We start from the raw sequence: 13,154 nt of genomic DNA on the forward strand, positions 1-13,154 counted from the left end.
AAAAAAAAAAAATAGAATCTTGTAACATCAGGAAGAAAAAAGTACAAATATGCAAGCAAAAATATGGGTAGATGCAATAGATTGTTCCTGCCCTCTTGACTTTTCTAAATGATGTTTGGCAATTGAAACAAAAACTAAATGTCTTACATGGTTTTAAATGGATGTGTTCAGAATATTTAATGCAAGCATATTATTAATGGGGGAGGGTAAAGGAACCTGAAAGGAGGTCAGGATTTTGTACTTCTTTCAAAGTGGTAAGATAATGACAACAGTACACAGTGATACTTGTGTGTCTGTACTGTAATACTAATAGCAACCAATGCTATGCAGAGATACACCAAAACATGCATCCAACTGGAAAATTATCTGTGATAATTTTCTTGATTAATCAAACTGCATCCAACAGGATCTAACTGGGATTTATAGAACATTCTACTTGACAATACCACAAAACAGATTCTTTTCAAGTCCCCAAAGAGCATAATCAAGGCAGACCATATTCCAGCCATAAAACAAACCACAACACCTAGAAAATAACCAGAATCATAAAATCCTGAACAAATACACATTGATTGAAATTATACAGAGTATGTTATTCAAGGAAAAATGAATCAAATTAGAAACCAAAAACAGAACAGTCACATGAAAGTCACCAAACTCTTGGAAATTAAACAACACATTTCTAAATAATCCATGGGTAAAATAGGAAGTCTTGAGGGAAATAAAAAAGTACATTGAACTGAATGAAAATAAAAATGCAGCATATCAAATTGTGTAGAACACAGCTAAAGTAGTGCTAATAGGAGATTTTATAGAAAAGGGAAATTCTTAAGTCGACAATCTAAGCTTTTATCTCAAGAACCTAGAAAAGGTAGAGCAAAATAACCCAAAGCAAACAGAACTATGGAAATAAATAGAGAAGCCGAAACCAATGAATTTGAGAGGAAACACAGAGAGAAAAAAATGAAGCAAAGAATTGGTTGTTTGAAAAGATAAATTCAAGCAAGCTGCTAGCAAAACTGACATTAAAAGAAAAGAGAAAACACAAACTACCAACATGAGCAATGAAACAGGGAATTATGCTAAAGGTCCTGTAGAAACAAACAGGATGGTAAGGGAGTACTACAAACAACTCTACACACACAAATTTCACAAGTTAGATAATGGACCAATTCCCTGAAAAATACACAAGATACCATAACTCACCCAACGAAATAGATCATTTGAATAGCTCTATTACTATTTGGAAACTATTTTTGAGTGCTCTTCACATAGGGCAATGTTGGTATTTGCAGAAGTGTGAGAAGAATCCGTTTCGTTTTTCTCAACAGGACACAACTGAAGAAACTGGTTATTTTACCAAGGTTTTGACTGAAATGGTATGCTTTCCTTTAAGAAATCAAACTTGACTTAGAGAACCAGTAATAGCTTCTTTGGAAAACTGGTCTCATGCCTTGTCTACAGTCCCTTTACACAGTTTCTGACCCATGGTAAATAAAGAATGTCACTTTCTGACAAGCCCAGGAGCTTCAGGTTGTCTTAGGACCTCAAGAGGAGAGGAATGTACCCAAATCATGCAGGTATTTGATAGTACACACCCATGGCTGGGCTTAAGGCTTAAAAAGTCTTATTTGAGATTCCTTATGGAACAAAGTTTCATCAAAGCCAATTTAAAAAGAAGCCTAAGTGGCAAAAAAATGATTCTTACTATGTGTTACACAAACAATCAGGCCAAGTGTAATAAGGCTGAAGCCTATTTTGCAAACAAATGAGTCCTATCATGATTTGTTTGTAATACAAATGAGGACTGTAGAGAGACAAATGTTTCAAACACTGTGGTACACCTGTTATGAGATTCTAGTCTCCACAGTTGGTTTTCTGTATTTTTAGCTGCAATTTAGACTAACCCTGATTATTCCTTGAACCAACCAGTGATCTCTGGCTGCAGCTCAAAAGAACCTAGAGAGATAGGCCTTCAAGGTCCAAATGATCCTCAGTGAGGATATCATCTTCTAAATGCTCAGGAGTCACCCTTCTATAAAAGACTGCTAGACTGTCCATTAGTAGAACACAACGAAGCCAAAATCCTGTTCATGTTTCTCTTGGACCTGACCTGGTAGCAATTTCACCAACCCACAGAGTCACTCTGCCCTGACACATATCAAGAGGCGAAAACCCACAGAACAACCTTCACCACCCCTCTGTCAGTAGGAGGCAGTTACAGAGCCTGACCTTTGTCCATTCTCCCCAAGCGTCGGGTCTTGGACTCTTGATGGGGAATGTTAGAGTAGGTAGGTAGTCAGACATGAGCAGGGCATGAGAGGAACCCTTCCCAGGAACATCAGGACCACCTGATGGTCACGCAGTTGTTAACTTCTCCCGCTAAAATCATAATTGGTTGCAGCTGGTGCCAGAGAACGGCTGTCTCCCCATAGATAGAAACACCTGAAATCGGTAGACAGGCGTTGCATTGCCTTAATGCCCATCAATACCGGATTGCAGTCTTTTTTTAATCTTTTATTTTAGGTTCAGGGTACATGTTCAGGTTTGTAAATTGCATGTCATGGGGAGTTGGTGTATAGATTATTTTGTCACCCAGGTACCAATCGCTTAAAGAGTCCCTTCTCCATTGCTTGTTTTATTAATTGTCAGAAATTGATGATTGTACTTGTGCAGCATTACTTCTGAGCTCTCTATTCTGTTCTATTGATCCATATGTCTGTTTTTATACAGGTCTCATGCAGTTTTGGTTACTGTAGCCTTTCAATATAGTTTGAAGTTTGGTAATGTAATGCCTCCACCTTTGCTCTGCCTTGCCTATTAGAGTCTTTTTTTGGTTCCATGTAAACTTTAACGTAGCGTTTTTTTCTAGTTCTGTGAAGAATGTCATTGATAGTTTGATGAAATAGCATTAAATCTGTAAGTTGCTTTGGGCAGTATGGCTATTTTAACAATATTAATTCTTCTTATCCATGAGCATGGAAAGTTTTTCCATTTGTTTGTGTCATCTCTGATTTCCTCTGAGCAGTGTTTTGTAATTCTCATAGTAGAGATATTTAGCTGTATTTTTAGATATAATGAGCATTTATCATTCCAACAATCCTAGGGCACACACACACATACACACAGGTACACACAGATACATGGAGGGATGCACACAGGCACACACACATGCACACACAAACACATGCACACACATGCATACACATACACATGAGCACACACATATACACACAGACACACACAGGTACACATACATGCAGGCAAACACACAGGTACACACATATACACATACAGTCACACACACACACTACAGCGTCTATTTTTGGCTAACAATAATAAATGAGTCCATAACACCCAACCTTCCCAGTTTCCACCCAGCTGGCTTTCAGATCATTCATGATTCTTTTTATCCTTCATTCCCGGGTAGTCTTTTCAGCATTTATGCCACAGGCATTTACTGAGTGCCCCTGTGTGCTTGTCCTCTCAGCCCAGAAGTGACTAAGGTCAATGCGCTGGTGTCTCACGAAGGGAGTTAGGCAAGGCGGTGCCCTGCTCAACATCAGAACTTGTATGGGAGGTGTGAGAGGGAGGAACACTGCAACCAGATCCAGGACATATCACAGTGAGAGCAGCCAGACACAGAGGCAGAAGCCCGAGAGCCACTCCTACACATGACCTGCTGGTTTCACTTATGGCACAGTCCTCATTTCACCAAGCTGGCATTGCCTGTGGGCAAAGTCAGGACCATAGCAAGTGCTTGCTGTCCCCAAATTTCAAACAGAGAGTGAATTCATGACTCCATCTGAGAGACTGTGCATGCAAGCTTCCCAGAAAACAACCCTTGCAGGACAAAGAAACGCACAGTGCACACCGGACCTGCTTCTTCTTCCTGCAACGCCTCGAGTGAAAACACAGGTCAGAGTGTTGAGGAGGCTTTTATTTCACTTCATGCCTTTTTTACTGTATGAATTTTAAGCACACATGTATTAATTTTGCTTTTGTTAACAAGTAAACATTCTGTTCTGTTCTCTTTAGCTCTGTCCTGTAGTTAACCACAGTGATAAAAGGTGGACATAATGTAACCGAGCAAGTTAGAAGGAATGTGCCACACACTGAGTTCCAAATTAAGAGTCCTTTTTTAATTAACCAGTGACCGACAGACAGCTAACACTCAAAATTCTCTTGGCCCTGAGGAAGGGGCTTGATTATCTTTTATGCCTTGATGTAGGTAGGGGAGGGGGAGCCTAGCTGAAGAGGAATTTAACAGAAGCAGAAAAGCAGGTTACAGGAAGGGGCTTTGGGCACAGGTGTCACCAACAAGGGGGTGTTCAGCCTCCTTCTACACAATGATCAAAGGGAAATTTTTTTTCTTACAATAGCAAGGGGCGGGGTGTGCCAAGTAGGATTCCATTACAGGGGTTACAAGTGTTAATCACAAAACATGTTGCTTGTGTACACTGAGTGTTTCCCAGAGACTCTCATGACCTGGTGGTTACTATGGAGGAACATTTTCATTCATTTGAAGGAAAGCTTTCCATCAGTGCAAGCATGGTGACAACACTGATTGATGGCCATTGAACCCAGCTGTCCCTCAGAGTGAGTGTGTTCACTGGAGGAGGTGACACCATCCTCATCAAATTAATGAAGGTCAATGTCTAGGTTTTTAGCAAACGCATAAGCTCTGAAAGAAAGCATAACTAAGCATTAACTGGCTTGCCCTGTCGCCCACTTTCATATAACTGCTTACTCTTTGGAGTCACGTAGTCCTAACTTCATAGGTAACGTCTCAAACAGGAGGAAAGCTCACATTTTCCACTTGAGTTATTTTCTGTGTCCTGAATTCTAACAGTTCCACAGATGCCATCTAATCGACAGGCCCCTCTGAGGAACCGCCTCAGCCCGGCAATGCAGTGACCATGGCCTTAGGCTTTCACACCACACACCCTGGCCAGGCAGTACCCCGCCCTGCTCCTCAGCACCCTGCCTGCCAGAATTCCCTTGAGAACTCCAGTCTAAAACTCCTCGGGGCAATGAATTCGAAGTTGCCTCCTACCTCCTATAATTGGCATTCAATGATTAAACCCCTTCTCTGCTGCAACAGCCACTATTTTTATGTGTTTATCGTCTACCGCACAATGAGCATAAACATGGGGGTCCTACACAGAGGCTCCTCCTGGGGGGGTCTATGAGAAAGCTCCCCCAACCCCCAGGAGAAAGTGGAGCACAGATGACGTCTTCCTCAACTTCCCTGCAGAGGATCACACTCCACACCCAACAGCAGGCTCTCAGAAGTCTTACATTTAAAAAACTAGTAGACAAGTAAATAGACTTGCAGAAGGAGAGGTTTCCCTCCTCAGTTCTCAACATGTTCACACTCACTCATGCACATTCTCATGCACAGTTTCCCAGTCACCCTCCCTAATCAGATGCTCTTACTAAACTCCCGTGTCCAGTTGTGTGAGGCTGGGAGTGCAGGGAAGGGAGGAAGGAAAGCAGGAGACATGGCCCTGATGGCCCTCAGTCACGGGAAGACCAATCAGGCCGTGCCCCATTCCTCCATTGCCATTGTCAAGGCCATGTTTGCTACTTCCAAGACAAGGATTTAGCACTTTCCCTCACCTTTTCTGGTTCGCATGGGAAATTCAGATACCCACGTAGGTGCAGACGGCACTCTCTTCCCTCTCCCTTCTGAAGTCGTGATAATTTGAGTGTATAAAACAAACTGACAACAGAAAGATTAATATAAAAAGGCATGCAAATGTATATACATGTACACGGATATACATGTATATCGCAGGAAAAGACAGATTCCTGCGAATAATAGACTCCAGGACAGGCCGGATGATGGAAGGTTTCGTCACATCCTGCGGCTACAGGGAGAACAGGGGTTTGGGGTCTCTGGGGGAGGTGGAGTGTCAGCATGGGAGAGGCGCGCACGGTGAGCCAAGGCTGTCCCCACACTGATGGGAGCCTCTCAGGGGCTCCCCAAGCTGCCCTCAGGAAGAAAGATGGTGGCCTGTGGGGAAGTTTCTCTGTCAGATCTTTAAAGTGTCAGGACCTTAGTCTGTTTTATCCTGGGAGTTAATCTTACCTTTATCCAATAAGGCAGACAGGCGGCGGGGCGGGGAGTGGGGGCGCGCAAAGAAAGGCTTTTATCCTCTCTTCACTTCACTAATGTACATTTCCTCAGCACCTGCAAATCTCTGCCAGAGAAGAAAGCTTTTCACGTCTATTTGTGTGTCGGCAGCCTGAACAGCCATATAAAAATATGCCCAAAAAGTACATTTTAAAGTGGCCCATTTTGCTTTCCTTCACCCTGTATGACAAGTCTTAAGAACAATAAGGCACCATGAGGTCCTCAGCCGGTGGCTGCCCCACTCCTGCCCCCTGGGAAGACAGATACCAGCCTCAGACAAACTGGACAAAAGCTTCAACCCAAGGGATTATTTTTAAATGAGCAGCTCTATTGCGTGGGCCTCTTTCCAACCACCTGGCACTAAAGTAAAAGACCGGGGCAGCTCAGAACAGGCTCAGTGATCCAGACTGGCAGCTGGCGGTCCAGAGTGCCATCGAAGGCCCCTAGTCACTGTGAGTCAGCAATATTTTCCAGAGAAGGAGGTTGGAGATAACACTATCAAAACGCTTTTAGATGATCATGCCTGGTGAGTGTGAGTGCCTCGGAGGGCTGGGGTAGAGCTGGCATGTCTGACACGTGAAAGAAATGGGCCTGCTCTACCCGTCCCTGCTAACCAGCTGTCAGAAGCTCCTCTCCTCTTATTTAATCATGAAGCAAACACTCACTTGCTTCAATAGAAAACATTTTCAACTTACTACACTCTCCTATGAAGCGAAGGTATACGCTTTAAACCATGTGTGCTCTTAACATTTCTGGACCCCTCCTATACCTATAAATAAATTTAAGTGATTTTTCCATTTACTCCAAAATGGAATTCCTATATTATTTACACGACAGGTTGAGGAAAATACTGAACTGGAGAGAAAAACAACTCACAAACTCTGCACTCTGTACAAAGTGCTGTACTCTTCCTGTGACCTGCTTCGCATTTAAAAGTTCCGTTAGTTTTGATGCCAATCAAAACATCCTGCCATGTAACTATGGTGCACATTCAGTAAAATCTGACTTTTTTGCCCACACAGACAATAAAAATGAGCTTTAATGTTTTTCTCTTTGTCTTCAAAAATGCACCCAAAGGAAAAACTCTGCATTTTCCAGACAGGACAAAGTGATTTGGTGCCAATCTCTGAAGAATGAAGAATAGAGTGTTCAGCTGGTTTGAGAGTCAAGAAAAACTGAGTAATGTAGAACTCAAGTTTCCCACTAGAAAATCACTGCAACAAGTAACAGAAGGAAAGAAAACCCAGCAGACTTGGCATGACCCATCATCTGCTATGCCTTCTCTGTTTATTGATTTTTCAACCCTGGATGCCAAGAAGGTATAAAACCCCACATCTGGCCAGGTGCGGTGGTGTGAGGTGGGTGGATCACAAGGTCAGGAGTTCGAGACTAGCCTGGCCAATATGGTGAAACCCCATCTCTACTAAAAAAATACAAAAAACTATCCGAGCTTGGTGGTGCTTGCCTGTAGTCCCAGCTACTCAGGAGGCTGAGGCAGGAGAATCTCTTGAACCCAGTAGGCGAAGGTTGCAGTGAGCTGAGGTCACACCACTGCACTCCAGCCTGGGTGACACAGCGAGACTCTTTATTTAAAAAAAACAACAAAAAAAAAACAAATCCCACATCCAAGCATCAACACAGACCCTCTTTTCTCAATGAGACAGAATTACCTAGGACTTGTGGAGATACAAGGAAGTCTTTGGCCAAGTGATTAGTATTTGGTCCTTATCACTCAGCCCAATACATTTTGGGTGGGGAGAGGGGAGATGGAAAAATGGGGACTATTAACCTCATGACTAGACTACCACTAATGTTCCTTAGTGGAAAAAGGTTATTCTGTTGAACCAGCAAAATGGCTAGAGGTTTCTACAAACATCTGAGTTCATCCAAAACTGTTAATGAATTTTAATAATCTTAGTGAGGTGCTAAAAGAGGACCCTAATGGTATGTGAGACTCTCAAACAAAAAGAGATTCTAGTTTTATGAAAAGCAAACTCTGTGACTTCACGAATTAGATTTTTTATTAAGGTTACAATATGGCCAGGTAATTCTGGGCATGACTGTTTAAAACAGGAATGTGAAACCAGAGCAAGGCAGCCCTCCCTTGGCTGCGTGGTGCATAGCAGACCAGGAACTTGACCCCACATGGTGCGCTCCACAGGGCGGGGTGAAGCAGCTCAGCTACGTCATATGCCTTAGAGACTCTGAACATGAAACGTGGAAAAAGACCCTAAAAAAAAAGCAATTACAGGCAGAACGCAGGAAAAAAAGACAGACGGCCAGGTGTGACAGTGGCTCATGCCAGTAATTCCAGTGCTTTGGAGGCTGAGGCAGGAGGAGCTCTTCAACTCAGACCAGCCTAGGCAACACCATGAGAACTTGCGTCTGCTAAAAGGAAAAAATTTTAAAAATGTTTAAAATCAGCTGGGTGTAGTGGCACCTGTCTGTAGTCTCAGCTAATTGGGAGCTGAAGCAGAAGGACTGCTTGGACCTGGGAGGTCGAGGGTGCAGGGCACTGTGATCATACCATTGCACTCCAACCTGGATGACAGAGCAAGACCGCATCTTAAATAAAGAAAAAGGAAGCCAATGAATGGCAGACAGCACACAAAGAGAAAAGAGAAATATTTCACCATCAGTAACAAAAAAAAAGAAAGAAAAATGTAGCATAAAGCATGAACAAGAAAAAAACTGAACCATGGAAATGACAAAGTTTTCTAAAGTAGTGCCATAGTCCATCTTCTGCTAATCTAATAGAATATCTGAGACTGGGTAATTTATACAGAACAGAGACTAGTTTTTTATACTTCTTCAGGCTAGGAAACCCACTTCAAGAAGTTCACATTGAAACTGCCTTTGTAAAAATTATAACTGAGAAAATTATTAGAGTGCTGGAGATCTGACCTATCAACTCCATCTCACTTCTAACCAAGTCGTCCTTGTTCATTCCTGGGTGTAGGCCGAACTAACTTTGGGAGGAACTTGTTTATAGTTTAACTTTGAAAGAAAGATGATAACAGTCCTTTCCCAAAAGAAATCCCCTTCCTGCTTGGGAACTAGACTGTCTTTTCTGGACTAACAAATTAGCTGCAAGATTAAAAATTGCCATTCAGAAGTCAGGCAGCTGGAGGCTGCAAGATTCTGAACCTCCCAGATTGCTCTTGGGATAACATCACTATTTGAAAACCTAAGATTACTGCTCGAGATATTTTGGAGACCCTGCACTCCACTTATCAGCTGAGCTGGCAACACCCAAACTGATGAAAATGACTAATTTGGTCTTGTGGTTCCCCACGGAGAAACTGACCCAGTGCAAGAGGACAGCTTCTACCGCCTATGATTTCATCTTCATCCCAATCGGTCAGCACTCCCCACTTCTTTACCCCCTACTGATTAAGTCATCCTTAAAGACACCAATCTTGAACTTTCAGGGAGACCGATTTGAGTAATAATAAAGCTCCAGTCTCCTGTACAGCCAGCTCCGGGTGAACTGAACTTTTTTAATTGCACATCCCCTGTCTTGATAAATAGGCCTTGTCTAGGCAGTGGACAAGGAGAACCCGTTGGGTGGTTACAGCTGGTGGTGATTGAGGGCATTCTTGCTCTTTCACCCCATGGTGGAAGGCAGCAGAGAAAGACAACATGTGAGACACACACACAAACACACACACACACACACACAGAGAGAGCAAACTAAATATTGATTTGTTAAAACCAAGAATCCCGTTCCCTGATAACTAACTCACCCTTGCCCATGAAGATAAACTATCAATTTACATTGCTGGGGTGAAAGTCAACAGAACCATTTTAGGGTAAAGATCTTGAGGATGACAAGGAATTTCCTGTAGGCAAATTGTAAGGGAGGTATGTAGCCTTTTTTTAAAATCTTTGTAGCTATCTTACTTAGGAATAAAATGGGAGACAGCTTTGTCACAGTTTCCAGCTTGACTTTTCTCTTTGGCGTTGTGATTTTGAGGTCCAGCGTTTTCTTTGCCCTTCACACCCTCATGACCTCATCACCACTTAAGGCCCCACTTGTCAACACTATTGCATTGGAGGTTAAGTTTCCAACACACGCACTTTGGGGGACACAGCAAACCATAGCAACAACTGTGAATTGAGAGCTGCTATTACAACGTACTGCCTAAGTCTGTTTGTGCTTGTTTGCAACAGTAAAAACAGGCTATAATGGAAGATAAAGTCGGTTATTAGAAGGGTCCTGGGTGACTCCAAGAAGAAAGGAAGGGTGGAACAACCAGGGCTTAGGAGGCTCAGACACCAGGGAAGCTCAGGACATCTCAGCCCCAGAAACCTGTTACTTCTCCTTCTCTCTAGAGCCCAGCAATAATACGTTCCAGCCCCCATGACACTCACACTCTGCAATTTTCCTTTCAGACTGTAAATTCTAGTGACAGAAACTCTGACTGAGGTTCAGGCAACCACCATGGAGTCCTAATTAGGGAAAAAAAGTAAGGTTGTCGAGAGCAGGGAAAAGCAAAGAGATGATGAGTTCGCCTTTCTTCATGGTCCAGGACACATAAATAAAATGAAAAAGCAGATAAGCTATAGGTCTGTCCTTCTTTACGACCCAGGACACATAACCCTCCCACGCACATAACCTGCAGAATTCACAAACTTCCTGCTTATCATCAAATGCCTCAATTTAGCAAACGCCTCAGCTGAAGGAAGAATGCAAGTTAAGCCTCCTGCCGCCTTTGCATTATCAATCAGCCCAAGTGCCATTCTACGAAATTTCCCTCAAGACTCTTTTCTTTCAATATGCTCCTCTTCTGCTTATACGGCCCATTTCTTTCTTGCAATATATTTTTCTACTTTCTCTAAAAAACCTGCCTTTCTTTACCTACAACTGTCTTGGTAAATCCTTTCAGCCCCCTGCCACTGGCCCGAATTGTCCTGACTCACCGACAACATCCGCCTCTAGATTAATCTCTTATGGTCCAAGAGGGTGTTAAAGAAAAACATCATTCATGACACTTCCTCAAGCATAGTGAGAAAGAATTTACTGAAGAGGAGCCGTGACGTGAAGTGTAGGGGACCATTTCAGTGAGGTCGTTCTGCGGGATACAAGATTAAGCTGTTAGGGGCCAAGAAAAAAATTTCCCTTTTCTCTCTGAAGTTTCACTCAACATTCAACTGAAAAAAGGCAGATAAAGAAAAAGGCAAAAAAATGTACTAACACGTCCTTGGCTAACCACAGAGTGATTACTTCCACCCCCATGGGGTACAGAAATTTGTATACCATCCATGGTAACAGAAAAAAAATAGCAGCGGCACTTAAACCTTGGCACAACTGGTTAGAGTGGCAACACAGGTTATGGGATGGAGAGAAGAACGAGCCTGACCAGCAAAGGAGGTCTTGTTATGCAGAAGAAATCTCACGGGCAGCAGTCCTCAGAGAGAACAGCTGGGAAATGTTTTGCCTAATTTGGAACATACTTGTCAAGTCTGTTCTCCTTTGTACTGGTGAATAATGTTAAAAATGAAATCTGCTGCCAATCTACAAAACTCCTCTCTACAAATGTAGATGAGAAAGAAAATAATTTTCTTATTCAAAAGGCATTAAACCATGCTGCAACGTGCAGCACAGATAATGTCTAATGAGATTAAAAGACAGAAATGAATCTGACTTCATTAAAAAGCCAAGGTATACAGCCCTTACACACATCTTCTTATGATAAACGACAACTGGGTCTCACATAAGAAGGCCTAACAACACTGTTTTTTGATAACATTCTCTCAGGGCTTCATCCTAAATTCACCCGGTAATTGGGGTAGCCATCTGTGCTAGTCAATCACGTTTATCCCAAGGCAAAATAACATTTCTCTGTGACAGGCAGGCAGTTGTAGCTTGGAGCAGGGATAGGAATTTTCCTTCCTTAATGTTCACATTTCCAAAGAGTTGACTCTCTTACTCTTAATACAACGCTCACAGGTTGCAATTCTGGGAAGAGGCTTAGTTGGCTTTTAAAAATATTTACATGAATATCAAAAGGACTGAGGAAGTATTTACAAATACAATTTTTTCTCAAGGAAATAATCTAAGAAAGTGGCAGAGAAGAACAGGTCTCTATCCTTGTTGGCGATAGGAAAAACTCATTTTAACCAGTGTCCCTTACAGATGTCTTGAACCGTGAACATCAAGCAAATATGATTTCCAAACAGAAGACTTTAAGAAACGTAATTGCAGTTATGTGATCTTCTTTATGAAGTGGATATTGACCTGATATTTTAATGATCAAATGTAAGAGCTTATTTTTACTTACACCAGAGTCTGCTAAAAAATTTATCACATTTTTTGTATTTTTAGTAGAGACGGGATTTCACCATGTTGACCAGGATGGTCTCGATCTCTTGACCTCGTGATCCAAAATACAAAAAATTAGTTGGGCATGGTGGTGCATGCATGTAATCCCAGCTACTCAGGAGGCTGAGGCAGGAGAATTGCCTGAACCCAGGAGGCGGAGGTTGCGGTGAGCCGAGATCGCGCCATTGCACTCCAGCCTGGGTAGCAAGAGCGAAACTCCGCCTCAAAAAAAAAAAAAAAAAAAAAATTTATCACATTTTTAAACCTCTAATACTTAGCTTACTGCTCAGTAGTACTAGAACCCAGAGATAACTGTCATATTAGTCAGACTTCATTCTCACCTGTCTGTAGCTGTTAACCAAGAAAGCCCCCTCAAAAATTCTGCTATTGCTAAAGTCAAAGATAAACAAAGTTGGACACTGATTAAAATGGTGAGGATGGATCTTATTAGTAATGCAGTGTTGCAATAGGGAAGAGGTGCAGTGTTGCAATAGGGAAGAGGTCCAGTGTGGACTGAACTGAACTTTGATTCACACAAAGTGACTCAGCATTTTAAAGGGAGAATGGGTGAGAGGGAAAGGCTCAGCAGGGACTGATTGGAATCAGCAAAGTGGAAAATTACAAAAAGCAGGAAGGGGCTGGCTGGCCAGCGTGATTAGTCCCTCTGGGTTTGCTAACTGGAGCTAATGG

The 13,154-nt window shown here is 42.4% G+C and overlaps 1 long non-coding RNA gene across 1 annotated transcript; it reads right to left on the reverse strand.

Annotated features, from left to right (window-relative positions):
• Positions 1–3,922: 3,922 nt before the first annotated feature.
• On the reverse strand, positions 3,923–6,528 carry LOC135271581 (uncharacterized). The gene is made up of 3 exons (XR_010339706.1): positions 6,095–6,528; positions 5,623–5,725; positions 3,923–4,684 (listed from the first exon to the last, which is right to left on the reverse strand). It is a non-coding gene; the product is annotated as an uncharacterized LOC135271581 (long non-coding RNA).
• Positions 6,529–13,154: the final 6,626 nt, after the last annotated feature.

This window comes from Aotus nancymaae, unplaced genomic scaffold (genome assembly GCF_030222135.1).
Source record: "Aotus nancymaae isolate 86718 unplaced genomic scaffold, 86718_ANA_hifiasm-v0.15.2.pri h1tg000083l, whole genome shotgun sequence".
Lineage (NCBI taxonomy): Eukaryota > Metazoa > Chordata > Mammalia > Primates > Aotidae > Aotus > Aotus nancymaae.